At 41.4% G+C, this 12756-nt stretch overlaps 3 non-coding genes across 3 annotated transcripts; all 3 read right to left on the bottom strand.

Moving 5' to 3' along the window:
- Positions 1-1610: 1610 nt before the first annotated feature.
- trnap-agg (transfer RNA proline (anticodon AGG)) lies at positions 1611-1682 on the bottom strand. Its single transcript has one exon. It is a non-coding gene; the product is annotated as a tRNA-Pro (tRNA).
- A 2298-nt stretch (positions 1683-3980) lies between these two features.
- On the bottom strand, positions 3981-4052 carry trnap-agg (transfer RNA proline (anticodon AGG)). The gene has a single exon. It is a non-coding gene; the product is annotated as a tRNA-Pro (tRNA).
- Positions 4053-6330: 2278 nt separating this feature from the next.
- Positions 6331-6402, bottom strand: trnap-agg (transfer RNA proline (anticodon AGG)). The gene has a single exon. It is a non-coding gene; the product is annotated as a tRNA-Pro (tRNA).
- Between the last annotated feature and the right edge of the window lie 6354 nt (positions 6403-12756).

The following is a 12756-nucleotide window of genomic DNA, read 5'->3' as shown; positions in this document are numbered from 1 at the left end:
TCATCTTCTCAGTGACATCACTTTGGCATTGTTTTCCTTGTGGCCACACAAAAATTTTCGCATTCCGTGCCACCACCGCGTAATGCAGTGTTAGTAGTTTGTGCGACCATGAATCTGTGAGACCAAGCTGCCTAGATAAACAAGCACACAGAATTTCCCACATTCGGTACCACCACCACGTAACATTTTTTAAACTGGCCCCCTTTAACCCTCTGAGCCCGAGACACTCGCCCACGAGTAAAAAAGTACCTCTGATTCATAGTTTAATAACTTTTGAACCATACAAGCGATTTACTCACTTTCTGTTTCGTTTAAATCCTGACGTTTTCGGCTTTACGGAGGTCTTTTTCCCGTCTTTCTAACCTCTACAGGGGATTTTCTATCCAGCCTGGAACTTCAGCCTCTTGGGCTTTAATCCATACTGTTATAGCCAAGATTGGTCCACTTTATATCCATAATTCATCGCGTTTTGGCTCACCTCTGCCGCTGAATCGTTTGTCTAATCTCTGATCTCCCGCTCTGTGTCTGTCCTGTCTATTTTTCAGGAAGTGCATGCCCATATATGGGAGATAAAGGCACCCCTCTTGTATGGAAGGCCAGAGGGGACAAAATGCCTATAGACTCTATGGAAGGCCAAATAATGCCCTATTTAGACACATATTTGCTTGTATAACATTGCTGTGGGTGTAAATCAATAAAATATGACATTATTATATTATTATTGGCATAAGTAAATGTCATGAGAGCAAAACGTCTTGACTTTTTTGGAAAAAATGCATGTATTTTGTCAACTGTATAAGTTACAATGGTTATTTCTTCACAGTGTGACTTCCAAGACATATGACAAGTGTTTTACAATGGAAAATGGCTTAGGTTTACTTATATGTCCGTGATTTCAATACATATCTGGAAGATTCATTTATTTATTTATTTATCTTTAAGGCCTACAACCATTTTTAACATGCAAGTGACCTCACTGCAACCCAAATATTCCAATAACCCAGTTTGTCCTAAAAAATGATGTTCATATCTTGACTGTAGACAACAGGGTTGATGTTTTACAAGCTTTTTTATTAAATAAATCCAGACGGAAATTAAACTGTAAAAATGGCCTCAGGGCCCAGAGTGTTAAGGTAGGGAAAGGCTTGTGAGTGGCCTTACGTTTTCATGACACGCGGGACAACAACGGGACGATTGGGTTTAGGAAAGCAATAACAGGACTTGGAACAAAAACGGGAAGGTTGGGTTTAGGAAAAAAACAACAGGATGGTTACGGTTTATGTCCTGCTAATTTGTTCCTCATGTTTTTCCCAGTTCTTCTGTTTACTGCAGTTGAAGCAGGCTATGCAAAGTTGCAAAAATGCTCTACTACACTTTTGCTTCCTACTTATCTTGTTAGGGGATCCCAGGTCCTTCCAAGGCCAGGGTCAAGGATCAATCACAAATTGAAAGCTGAGAACAAAGTCTTCAGTTTTAATTAGAAAGAGAATATCAGCATTATTGCCAAATATTCTACACAAACACATGCACCTGCTGTCATTTATCTGGATGGACTTGATTCTAAGCTGGACTTCAATGCTCAATTAGGTATCAGCACCATTTTACCCTTTGGGCTCGTCCGGGATTTGAACCCGGGACCTCTCGCACCCTAAGCGAGAATCATACCCCTAGACCAACGAGCCACGTAAAAGTGCTTTTTAGCAATTTTTCATCACGGAAATGCAGCTCCGATCTGTCATTGACTTGAAAGGCAATGGTTAAGTAGTTTGACATTGGGTCTTTCTATGGCTCCCCTGCCAGATTCAGCTTTCTATTTACATTGGACAACAGAATACCTTTGACGTAAAACGTTTTACTAAAATTCAAACTTGAATTTTTCCGTCAAAAATGGTTGGGTTTAGTACGTCATTTCTTATTGACTTTACATTGGCATTGTTTTCCGTGGTGGCCACACAGAATTTTCACACATTCTGTGCCACCACCACCACGTAGTGCGTTGTTAACAGTTTGTGACCATTAATTCCGTGAAATGAACACGACCACTTTAAGGTAAGGAAAGGCTTGTGGGTGGGCTTACGTTACCATGACACGCGGGACAACAATGGGATGGTTGGGTTTAGGAAAACCATAAATGGTTGGGTTTAGGAAAGCAATAACGGGACTTGGGACAACAACAGGTTTGAGTTTAGGAAAATAACAACAGGATGGTTTTGGTTGGGCTTAGGAAACGTGACAGACGGGACACGATCACGCTCTACTGGATCTTCTGTTGACCCGTCAAACACCTCAACCAACCTCCCTTTGCGGGTTTTTGGCCTTTCATACTTCCCGCTACCGTAGTGGCTCCTAATGCTACGTCATCTTCTCAGTGACATCACTTTGGCATTGTTTTCCTTGGTGGCCACACAAAATGTTCACGCTTTCCGTGCCACCACCGCGTAATGCAGTGTTAATAGTTTGTGCGACCATGAATTCTGTGAGACCAAGCTGCCCTAGATAAACAAGCACACAGAATTTTCCCACATTCGGTACCACCACCACGTAGTGCGGGGTTAACATTTTTTACACAGGCCCCCTTTAACCCTCTGAGGCCGAGACACTCGCCCACGAGTAAAAAAGTACCTCTGATTCATAGTTTAATAACTTTTGAACCATACAAGCGATTTACTCACTTTCTGTTTCGTTTAAATCCTGACGTTTTCGGCTTTACGGAGGTCTTTTTCCCGTCTTTCTAGCCTCTACAGGGGATTTTCTATCCAGCCTGGAACTTCAGCCTCTTTGGGCTTTAAATCCATACTGTTATAGCCAAGATTGGTCCACTTTATATCCATAATTCATCGCGTTTTGGCTCACCTCTGCCGCTGAATCGTTTGTCTAATCTCTGATCTCCCGCTCTGTGTCTGTCCTGTCTATTTTTCAGGAAGTGCATGCCCATATATGGGAGATAAAGGCACCCCTCTTGTATGGAAGGCCAGAGGGACAAAAATGCCTATAGACTCTATGGAAGGCCAAAGAATGCCCTATTTAGACACATATTGCTTGTATAACATTGCTGTGGGTGTAATATCAAAATATGACATTATTATGTTATTATTGGCATAAGTAAATGTCATGAGAGCAAAACGTCTTGACTTTTTTGGAAAAATGCATGTATTTGTCAACTGTATAAGTTACAATGATTATTTCTTCACAGTGTGACTTCAAGACATATGACAAGTGTTTTACAATGGAAAATGGCTTAGGTTTTACTTATATGTCCGTGATTTCAATACATATCTGGAAGATTCATTTTTATTATTATTTATTTATCTTTAAGGCCCTACAACATTTTTAACATGCAAGTGACCTCACTGCAACCCAATATTCCATAACCAGTTTGTCCTAAAAAAAATGATGTTCATATCTTGACTGTAGACAACAGGGTTGATGTTTTACAAGCTTTTTTATTAAATAAATCCAGACGGAAATTAAACTGTAAAAATGGCCTCAGGGCCCAGAGTGTTAAGGTAAGGAAAGGCTTGTGGGTGGCCTTACGTTTCCATGACACGCGGGACAACAACGGGACGGTTGGGTTTAGGAAAGCAATAACAGGACTTGGAACAAAAACTGGAAGGTTGGGTAAGGAAAAAAACAACAGGATGGTTACGGTTTATGTCCTGCTCATTTGTTCCTCATATTTTTCCCAGTTCTTCTGTTTACTTCAGTTGAAGCAGGCTATGCAAAGTTGCAAAAATGCTCTACGACACTTTTGCTTCCTACTTATCTTGTTAGGGGCCCAGGTCCTTCCAAGGCCAGAGTCAAGGATCAATCACAACTTGAAAGCTGAGAACAAAGTCTTCAGTTTTAATTAGAAAGAGAATATCAGCATTATTGTCAAATATTCTACACTAACACATGCACCTGCTGTCTTTTATCTGGATGGACTTGATTCTAAGCTGGACTTCAATGCTCAATTAGGTATCAACACCATTTTACACCTTTGGCTCGTCCGGGATTTGAACCCGGGACCTCTCGCACCCTAAGCGAGAATCATACCCCTAGACCAACGAGACACGTAAACCGCTTTTAGCATTTTTCATCACGGAAATGCCAGCTCCGATCTGTCATTGACTTGAAAGGCAATGGTTAAGTAGTTTGACATTGGGTCTTTCTATGGCTCCCCTGCCAGATTCAGCTTTCTAATTACATTGGACAACAGAATACCTTTGACGTAAAACGTTTTACTAAAATTCAAACTTGAATTTTTCCGTCAAAAATGGTTGGGTTTAGTACGTCATTTCTTATTGACTTTCATTGTCATTGTTTTCCGTGGTGGCCACGCAGAATTTTCACACATTCTGTGCCACCACCACCACGTAGTGCGTTGTTAACAGTTTGTGACATTAATTCCGTGAAATGAACACGACCACTTTAAGGTAAGGAAAGGCTGTGGGTGGGCTTACAATACCATGACACGCGGGACAACAATGGGACGGTGGGTTTAGGAAAACCATAAACGGTTGGGTTTAGGAAAGCAATAACGGGACTTGGGACAACAGGTTTGAGTTTAGGAAATAACAACAGGATGGTTTCGGTTGGGCTTAGGAAACGTGACAGGCGGACACAATCACGCTCTACTGGAACTTCTGTTGACCCGTCAAACACCTCAACCAACCTCATTTGCGGGTTTTGGTCCTTTCATACTTCCCGCTACCGTAGTGGCTCCTAATGCTACGTCATCTTCTCAGTGACATCACTTTGGCATTGTTTCCTTGGTGGCCACACAAAATGTTCACGCTTTCCGTGCCACCCACCGCGTAATGCAGTGTTAATAGTTTGTGCGACCATGAATTCTGTGAGACCAAGCTGCCCTAGATAAACAAGCACACAGAATTTTCCCACATTCGGTACCAACACCACGTAGTGCGGGTTAACATTTTTTAACAGGCCCCTTTAACCCTCTGAGGCCGAGACACTCGCCCACGAGTAAAAAAGTACCTCTGATTCATAGTTTATAACTTTTGAACCATACAAGCGATTTACTCACTTTCTGTTTCGTTTAAATCCTGACGTTTTCGGCTTTACGGAGGTCTTTTTCCCGTCTTTCTAGCTGCCTCTACAGGGGATTTTCTATCCAGCCTGGAACTTCAGCCTCTTTGGGCTTTAAATCCATACTGTTATAGCCAAGATTGGTCCACTTTATATCCATAATTCATCGCGTTTGGCTCACCTCTGCCGCTGAATCGTTTGTCTAATCTCTGATCTCCCGCTCTGTGTCTGTCCTGTCTATTTTTCAGGAAGGCATGCCATATATGGGAGATAAAGGCACCCCTCTTGTATGGAAGGCCAGAGGGGACAAAAATGCCTATAGACTCTATGGAAGGCCAAAGAATGCCCTATTTAGACACATATTGCTTGTATACATTGCTGTGGGTGTAATATCAATAAATATGACATTATTATGTATTATTGGCATAAGTAAATGTCATGAGAGCAAAACGTCTTGACTTTTTTGGAAAAAATGCATGTATTTTGTCAACTGTATAAGTTACAATGATTATTTCTTCACAGTGTGACTTCCAAGACATATGACAAGTGTTTTACAATGGAAAATGGCTTAGGTTTTACTTATATGTCCGTGATTTCAATACATATCTGGAAGATTCATTATTTATTTATTTATTATCTTTAAGGCCCTACAACCATTTTAACATGCAGTGACCTCACTGCAACCCAAATATTCCATAACCCAGTTTGTCCTAAAAAATGATGTTCATATCTTGACTGTAGACAACAGGGTTGATGTTTTACAAGCTTTTTTATAAATAAATCCAGACGGAAATTAAACTGTAAAAATGGCCTCAGGCCCAGAGTGTAAGGTAAGAAAGGCTTGTGGGTGGCCTTACGTTTCCATGACACGCGGGACAACAACGGGACGGTTGGGTTTAGGAAAGCAATAACAGGACTTGGAACAAAACTGGAAGGTTGGGTTTAGGAAAAAACAACAGGATGGTTACGGTTTATGTCCTGCTCATTTGTTCCTCTATTTTTCCCAGTTCTTCTGTTACTTCAGTTGAAGCAGGCTATGCAAAGTTGCAAAAATGCTCTACGACACTTTTGCTTCCTACTTATCTTGTTAGGGGATCCCAGGTCCTTCCAAGGCCAGAGTCAAGGATCAATCACAACTTGAAAGCTGAGAACAAAGTCTTCAGTTTTAATTAGAAAGAGAATATCAGCATTATTGTCAAATATTCTACACTAACACATGCACCTGCTGTCTTTATCTGGATGGACTTGATTCTAAGCTGGACTTCAATGCTCAATTAGGTATCAACACCATTTTACACCTTTGGGCTCGTCCGGGATTTGAACCCGGGACCTCTCGCACCCTAAGCGAGAATCATACCCCTAGACCAACGAGCCACGTCAAACCGCTTTTTAGCATTTTTCATCACGGAAATGCAGCTCCGATCTGTCATTGACTTGAAAGGCAATGGTTAAGTAGTTTGACATTGGGTCTTTCTATGGCTCCCCTGCCAGATTCAGCTTTCTAATTACATTGGACAACAGAATACCTTTGACGTAAAACGTTTTTACTAAATTCAAACTTGAATTTTTCCGTCAAAAATGGTTGGGTTTAGTACGTCATTTCTTATTGACTTTACATTGTCATTGTTTTCCGTGGTGGCCACGCAGAATTTTCACACATTCTGTGCCACCACCACCACGTAGTGCGTTGTTAACAGTTGTGACCATTAATTCCGTGAAATGAACACGACCACTTTAAGGTAAGGAAAGGCTTGGGGTGGGCTTACAATACCATGACACGCGGGACAACAATGGGACGGTTGGGTTTAGGAAAACCATAAACGGTTGGGTTTAGGAAAGCAATAACGGGACTTGGGACAAAACAGGTTTGAGTTAGGAAATAACAACAGGATGGTTTCGGTTGGGCTTAGGAAACGTGACAGGCGGGACACAATCACGCTCTACTGGAACTTCTGTTGACCCGTCAAACACCTCAACCACCTCAATTTGCGGGGGTTTTTGGCCTTTCATACTTCTCGCTACCGTAGTGGCTCCTAATGCTACGTCATCTTCTCAGTGACATCACTTTGGCATTGTTTTCCTTGGTGGCCACACAAAATTTTCACGCATTCCGTGCCACCACCGCGTAATGCAGTGTTAGTAGTTTGTGCGACCATGAATCTGTGAGACCAAGCTGCCCTAGATAAACAGCACACAGAATTTCCCACATTCGGTACCACCACACGTAACATTTTTTAAACTGGCCCCTTTAACCCTCTGAGCCCGAGACACTCGCCCACGAGTAAAAAAGTACCTCTGATTCATAGTTTAATAACTTTTGAACCATACAAGCGATTTACTCACTTTCTGTTTCGTTTAATCCTGACGTTTTCGGCTTTACGGAGGTCTTTTTCCCGTCTTTCTAACCTCTACAGGGGATTTTCTATCCAGCCTGGAACTTCAGCCTCTTTGGCTTTAAATCCATACTGTTATAGCCAAGATTGGTCCACTTTATATCCATAATTCATCGCGTTTTGGCTCACCTCTGCCGCTGAATCGTTTGTCTAATCTCTGATCTCCCGCTCTGTGTCTGTCCTGTCTATTTTTCAGGAAGTGCATGCCCATATATGGGAGATAAAGGCACCCCTCTTGTATGGAAGGCCAGAGGGGACAAAAATGCCTATAGACTCTATGGAAGGCCAAATAATGCCCTATTTAGACACATATTTGCTTGTATAACATTGCTGTGGGTGTAATATCAATAAAATATGACATTATTATATTATTATTGGCATAAGTAAATGTCATGAGAGCAAAACGTCTTGACTTTTTTGGAAAAAATGCATGTATTTTGTCAACTGTATAAGTTACAATGGTTATTTCTTCACAGTGTGACTTCCAAGACATATGACAAGTGTTTTACAATGGAAAATGGCTTAGGTTTTACTTATATGTCCGTGATTTCAATACATATCTGGAAGATTCATTTATTTATTTATTTATCTTTAAGGCCCTACAACCATTTTTAACATGCAAGTGACCTCACTGCAACCCAAATATTCCAATAACCCAGTTTGTCCTAAAAAATATGATGTTCATATCTTGACTGTAGACAACAGGGTTGATGTTTTACAAGCTTTTTTATTAAATAAATCCAGACGGAAATTAAACTGTAAAAATGGCCTCAGGGCCCAGAGTGTTAAGGTAGGGAAAGGCTTGTGAGTGGCCTTACGTTTTCATGACACGCGGGACAACAACGGGACGATTGGGTTTAGGAAAGCAATAACAGGACTTGGAACAAAAACGGGAAGGTTGGGTTTAGGAAAAAAACAACAGGATGGTTACGGTTTATGTCCTGCTAATTTGTTCCTCATGTTTTTCCCAGTTCTTCTGTTTACTGCAGTTGAAGCAGGCTATGCAAAGTTGCAAAAATGCTCTACTACACTTTTGCTTCCTACTTATCTTGTTAGGGGATCCCAGGTCCTTCCAAGGCCAGGGTCAAGGATCAATCACAAATTGAAAGCTGAGAACAAAGTCTTCAGTTTTAATTAGAAAGAGAATATCAGCATTATTGCCAAATATTCTACACAAACACATGCACCTGCTGTCATTTATCTGGATGGACTTGATTCTAAGCTGGACTTCAATGCTCAATTAGGTATCAGCACCATTTTACCCTTTGGGCTCGTCCGGGATTTGAACCCGGGACCTCTCGCACCCTAAGCGAGAATCATACCCTAGACAACGAGCCACGTAAAAGTGTTTTTAGCAATTTTTCATCACGGAAATGCAGCTCCGATCTGTCATTGACTTGAAAGGCAATGGTTAAGTAGTTTGACATTGGGTCTTTCTATGGCTCCCCTGCCAGATTCAGCTTTCTATTACATTGGACAACAGAATACCTTTGACGTAAAACGTTTTACTAAAATTCAAACTTGAATTTTTCCGTCAAAAATGGTTGGGTTAGTACGTCATTTCTTATTGACTTTACATTGGCATTGTTTTCCGTGGTGGCCACACAGAATTTTCACACATTCTGGCCACCACCACACGTAGTGCGTTGTTAACAGTTTGTGACCATTAATTCCGTGAAATGAACACGACCACTTTAAGGTAAGGAAAGGCTTGTGGGTGGGCTTACGTTACCATGACACGCGGGACAACAATGGGATGGTTGGGTTTAGGAAAACCATAAATGGTGGGTTTAGGAAAGCAATAACGGGACTTGGGACACAACAGGTTGAGTTTAGGAAAATAACAACAGGATGGTTTGGTTGGGCTTAGGAAACGTGACAGACGGGACACGATCACGCTCTACTGGATCTTCTGTTGACCCGTCAAACACCTCAACCAACCTCCCTTTGCGGGTTTTTGGCCTTTCATACTTCCCGCTACCGTAGTGGCTCCTAATGCTACGTCATCTTCTCAGTGACATCACTTTGGCATTGTTTTCCTGGTGGCCACACAAAATGTTCACGCTTTCGTGCCACCACCGCGTAATGCAGTGTTAATAGTTTGTGCGACCATGAATTCTGTGAGACCAAGCTGCCCTAGATAAACAAGCACACAGAATTTTCCCACATTCGGTACCACCACCACGTAGTGCGGGGTTAACATTTTTACACAGGCCCCTTTAACCCTCTGAGCCGAGACACTCGCCCCCGAGTAAAAAAGTACCTCTGATTCATAGTTTATAACTTTTGAACCATACAAGCGATTTACTCACTTTCGTTTCGTTTAAATCCTGACGTTTTCGGCTTTACGGAGGTCTTTTTCCCGTCTTTCTAGCCTCTACAGGGGATTTTCTATCCAGCCTGGAACTTCAGCCTCTTTGGGCTTTAAATCCATACTGTTATAGCCAAGATTGGCCACTTTATATCCATAATTCATCGCGTTTTGGCTCACCTCTGCCGCTGAATCGTTTGTCTAATCTCTGATCTCCGCTCTGTGTCTGTCCTGTCTATTTTTCAGGAAGTGCATGCCCATATATGGGAGATAAAGGCACCCCTCTTGTATGGAAGGCCAGAGGGGACAAAAATGCCTATAGACTCTATGGAAGGCCAAAGAATGCCCTATTTAGACACATATTTGCTTGTATACATTGCTGTGGGTGTAATATCAATAAATATGACATTATTATGTTATTATTGCATAAGTAAATGTCATGAGAGCAAAACGTCTTGACTTTTTGGAAAAAATGCATGTATTTTGTCAACTGTATAAGTTACAATGATTATTCTTCACAGTGTGACTTCCAAGACATATGACAAGTGTTTACAATGGAAAATGGCTTAGGTTTTACTTATATGTCCGTGATTTCAATACATATCTGGAAGATTCATTTATTTATTTATTTATCTTTAAGGCCCTACACCATTTTTAACATGCAAGTGACCTCACTGCAACCCAAATATCCAATACCCAGTTTGTCCTAAAAAAAATGATGTTCATACTTGACTGTAGACAACAGGGTTGATGTTTTACAAGCTTTTTTATTAAATAAATCCAGACGGAAATTAAACTGTAAAATGGCCTCAGGGCCCAGAGTGTTAAGGTAAGGAAAGGCTTGTGGTGGCCTTACGTTTTCATGACACGCGGGCAACAACGGGACGGTTGGGTTTAGGAAAGCAAACAGGACTTGGAACAAAAACTGGAAGGTTGGGTTAAGGAAAAAAACAACAGGATGGTTACGGTTATGTCCTGCTCATTGTTCATCCTATTTTTCCCAGTTCTTCTGTTTACTCAGTTGAAGCAGGCTATGCAAAGTTGCAAAAATGCTCTACGACACTTTTGCTTCTACTTATCTGTTAGGGGATCCCAGGTCCTTCCAAGCCAGAGTCAAGGATCAATCACAACTTGAAAGCTGAGAAAAAAGTCTTCAGTTTTAATTAGAAAGAGAATATCAGCATTATTGTCAAATATTCTACACTAACACATGCACTGCTGTCTTTATCTGGATGGACTTGATTCTAAGCTGGACTTCAATGCTCAATTAGGTATCAACACCATTTACACCTTTGGGCTCGTCCGGGATTGAACCGGGACCTCTCGCACCCTAAGCGAGATCATACCCCTAGACCAACGAGCCACGTCAAACCGCTTTTTAGCAATTTTTCATCACGGAAATGCAGCTCCGATCTGTCATTGACTTGAAAGGCAATGGTTAAGTAGTTTGACATTGGGTCTTTCTATGGCTCCCCTGCCAGATTCAGCTTCTAATTACATTGGACAACAGAATACCTTTGACGTAAACGTTTTACTAAAATTCAAACTTGAATTTTTCCGTCAAAATGGTTGGGTTAGTACGTCATTTCTTATTGATTACATTGTCATTGTTTTTGTGGTGGCCACGCAGAATTTTCACACATTCTGTGCCACCACCACCACGTAGTGCGCTTGTTAACAGTTGTGACCATTAATTCCGTGAAATGAACACACCACTTTAAGGTAAGGAAAGGCTTGTGGGTGGGCTTACAATACCATGACACGCGGACAACAATGGGACGGTTGGGTTTAGGAAAACCATAAACGTTGGGTTTAGGAAGCAATAACGGGACTTGGGACAACAGGTTTGAGTTTAGGAAAATAACAACAGGATGTTTCGGTTGGGTAGGAAACGTGACAGGCGGGACAATCACGCTCTACTGGAACTTCTGTTGACCCGTCAAACACCTCAACCAACCTCAATTTGCGGGTTTTTGGCCTTTCATACTTCTCGCTACCGTAGTGGCTCCTAATGCTACGTCATCTTCTCAGTGACATCACTTTGGCATTGTTTTCCTTGGTGGCCACACAAAATTTTCACGCATTCCGTGCCACCACCGCGTAATGCAGTGTTAGTAGTTTGTGCGACCATGAATTCTGTGAGACCAAGCTGCCCTAGATAAACAAGCACACAGAATTTTCCCACATTCGGTACCACCACCACGTAACATTTTTTAAACTGGCCCCCTTTAACCCTCTGAGCCCGAGACACTCGCCCACGAGTAAAAAAGTACCTCTGATTCATAGTTTAATAACTTTTGAACCATACAAGCGATTTACTCACTTTCTGTTTCGTTTAAATCCTGACGTTTTCGGCTTTACGGAGGTCTTTTTCCCGTCTTTCTAACCTCTACAGGGGATTTTCTATCCAGCCTGGAATTCAGCCTCTTTGGGCTTTAAATCCATACTGTTATAGCCAAGATTGGTCACTTTATATCCATAATCATCGCGTTTGGCTCACTCTGCCGCTGAATCGTTGTCAATCTCTGATCTCCCGCTCTGTGTCTGTCCTGTCTATTTTTCAGGAAGTGCATGCCCTATATGGGAGATAAAGGCACCCTCTTGTATGGAAGGCCAGAGGGGACAAAAATGCCTATAGACTCTATGGAAGGCCAACTAATGCCCTATTTAGACACATATTTGCTTGTATAACATTGCTGTGGGTGTAATATCAATAAATATGACATTATTATATTATTATTGGCATAAGTAAATGTCATGAGAGCAAAAACGTCTTGACTTTTTTGGAAAAAAAAAATGCAGTATTTTGTCAACTGTAATAAGTTACAATGGTTATTTCTTCACAGTGTGACTTCCAAGACATATGACAAGTGTTTTACAATGGAATGGCTTAGGTTTTACTTATATGTCCGTGATTTCAATACATATCTGGAAGATTCATTTATTTATTTATTTATCTTTAAGGCCCTACAACCATTTTTAACATGCAAGTGACCTCACTGCAACCCAAATATTCCAATAACC

The sequence above is a fragment of the Etheostoma spectabile genome, unplaced genomic scaffold (genome assembly GCF_008692095.1).
Source record: "Etheostoma spectabile isolate EspeVRDwgs_2016 unplaced genomic scaffold, UIUC_Espe_1.0 scaffold00018909, whole genome shotgun sequence".
NCBI lineage: Eukaryota > Metazoa > Chordata > Actinopteri > Perciformes > Percidae > Etheostoma > Etheostoma spectabile.
The sequence above is the reverse complement of the archived record's forward strand: the minus strand, read 5'-3'. Positions and strand labels throughout refer to the sequence as shown.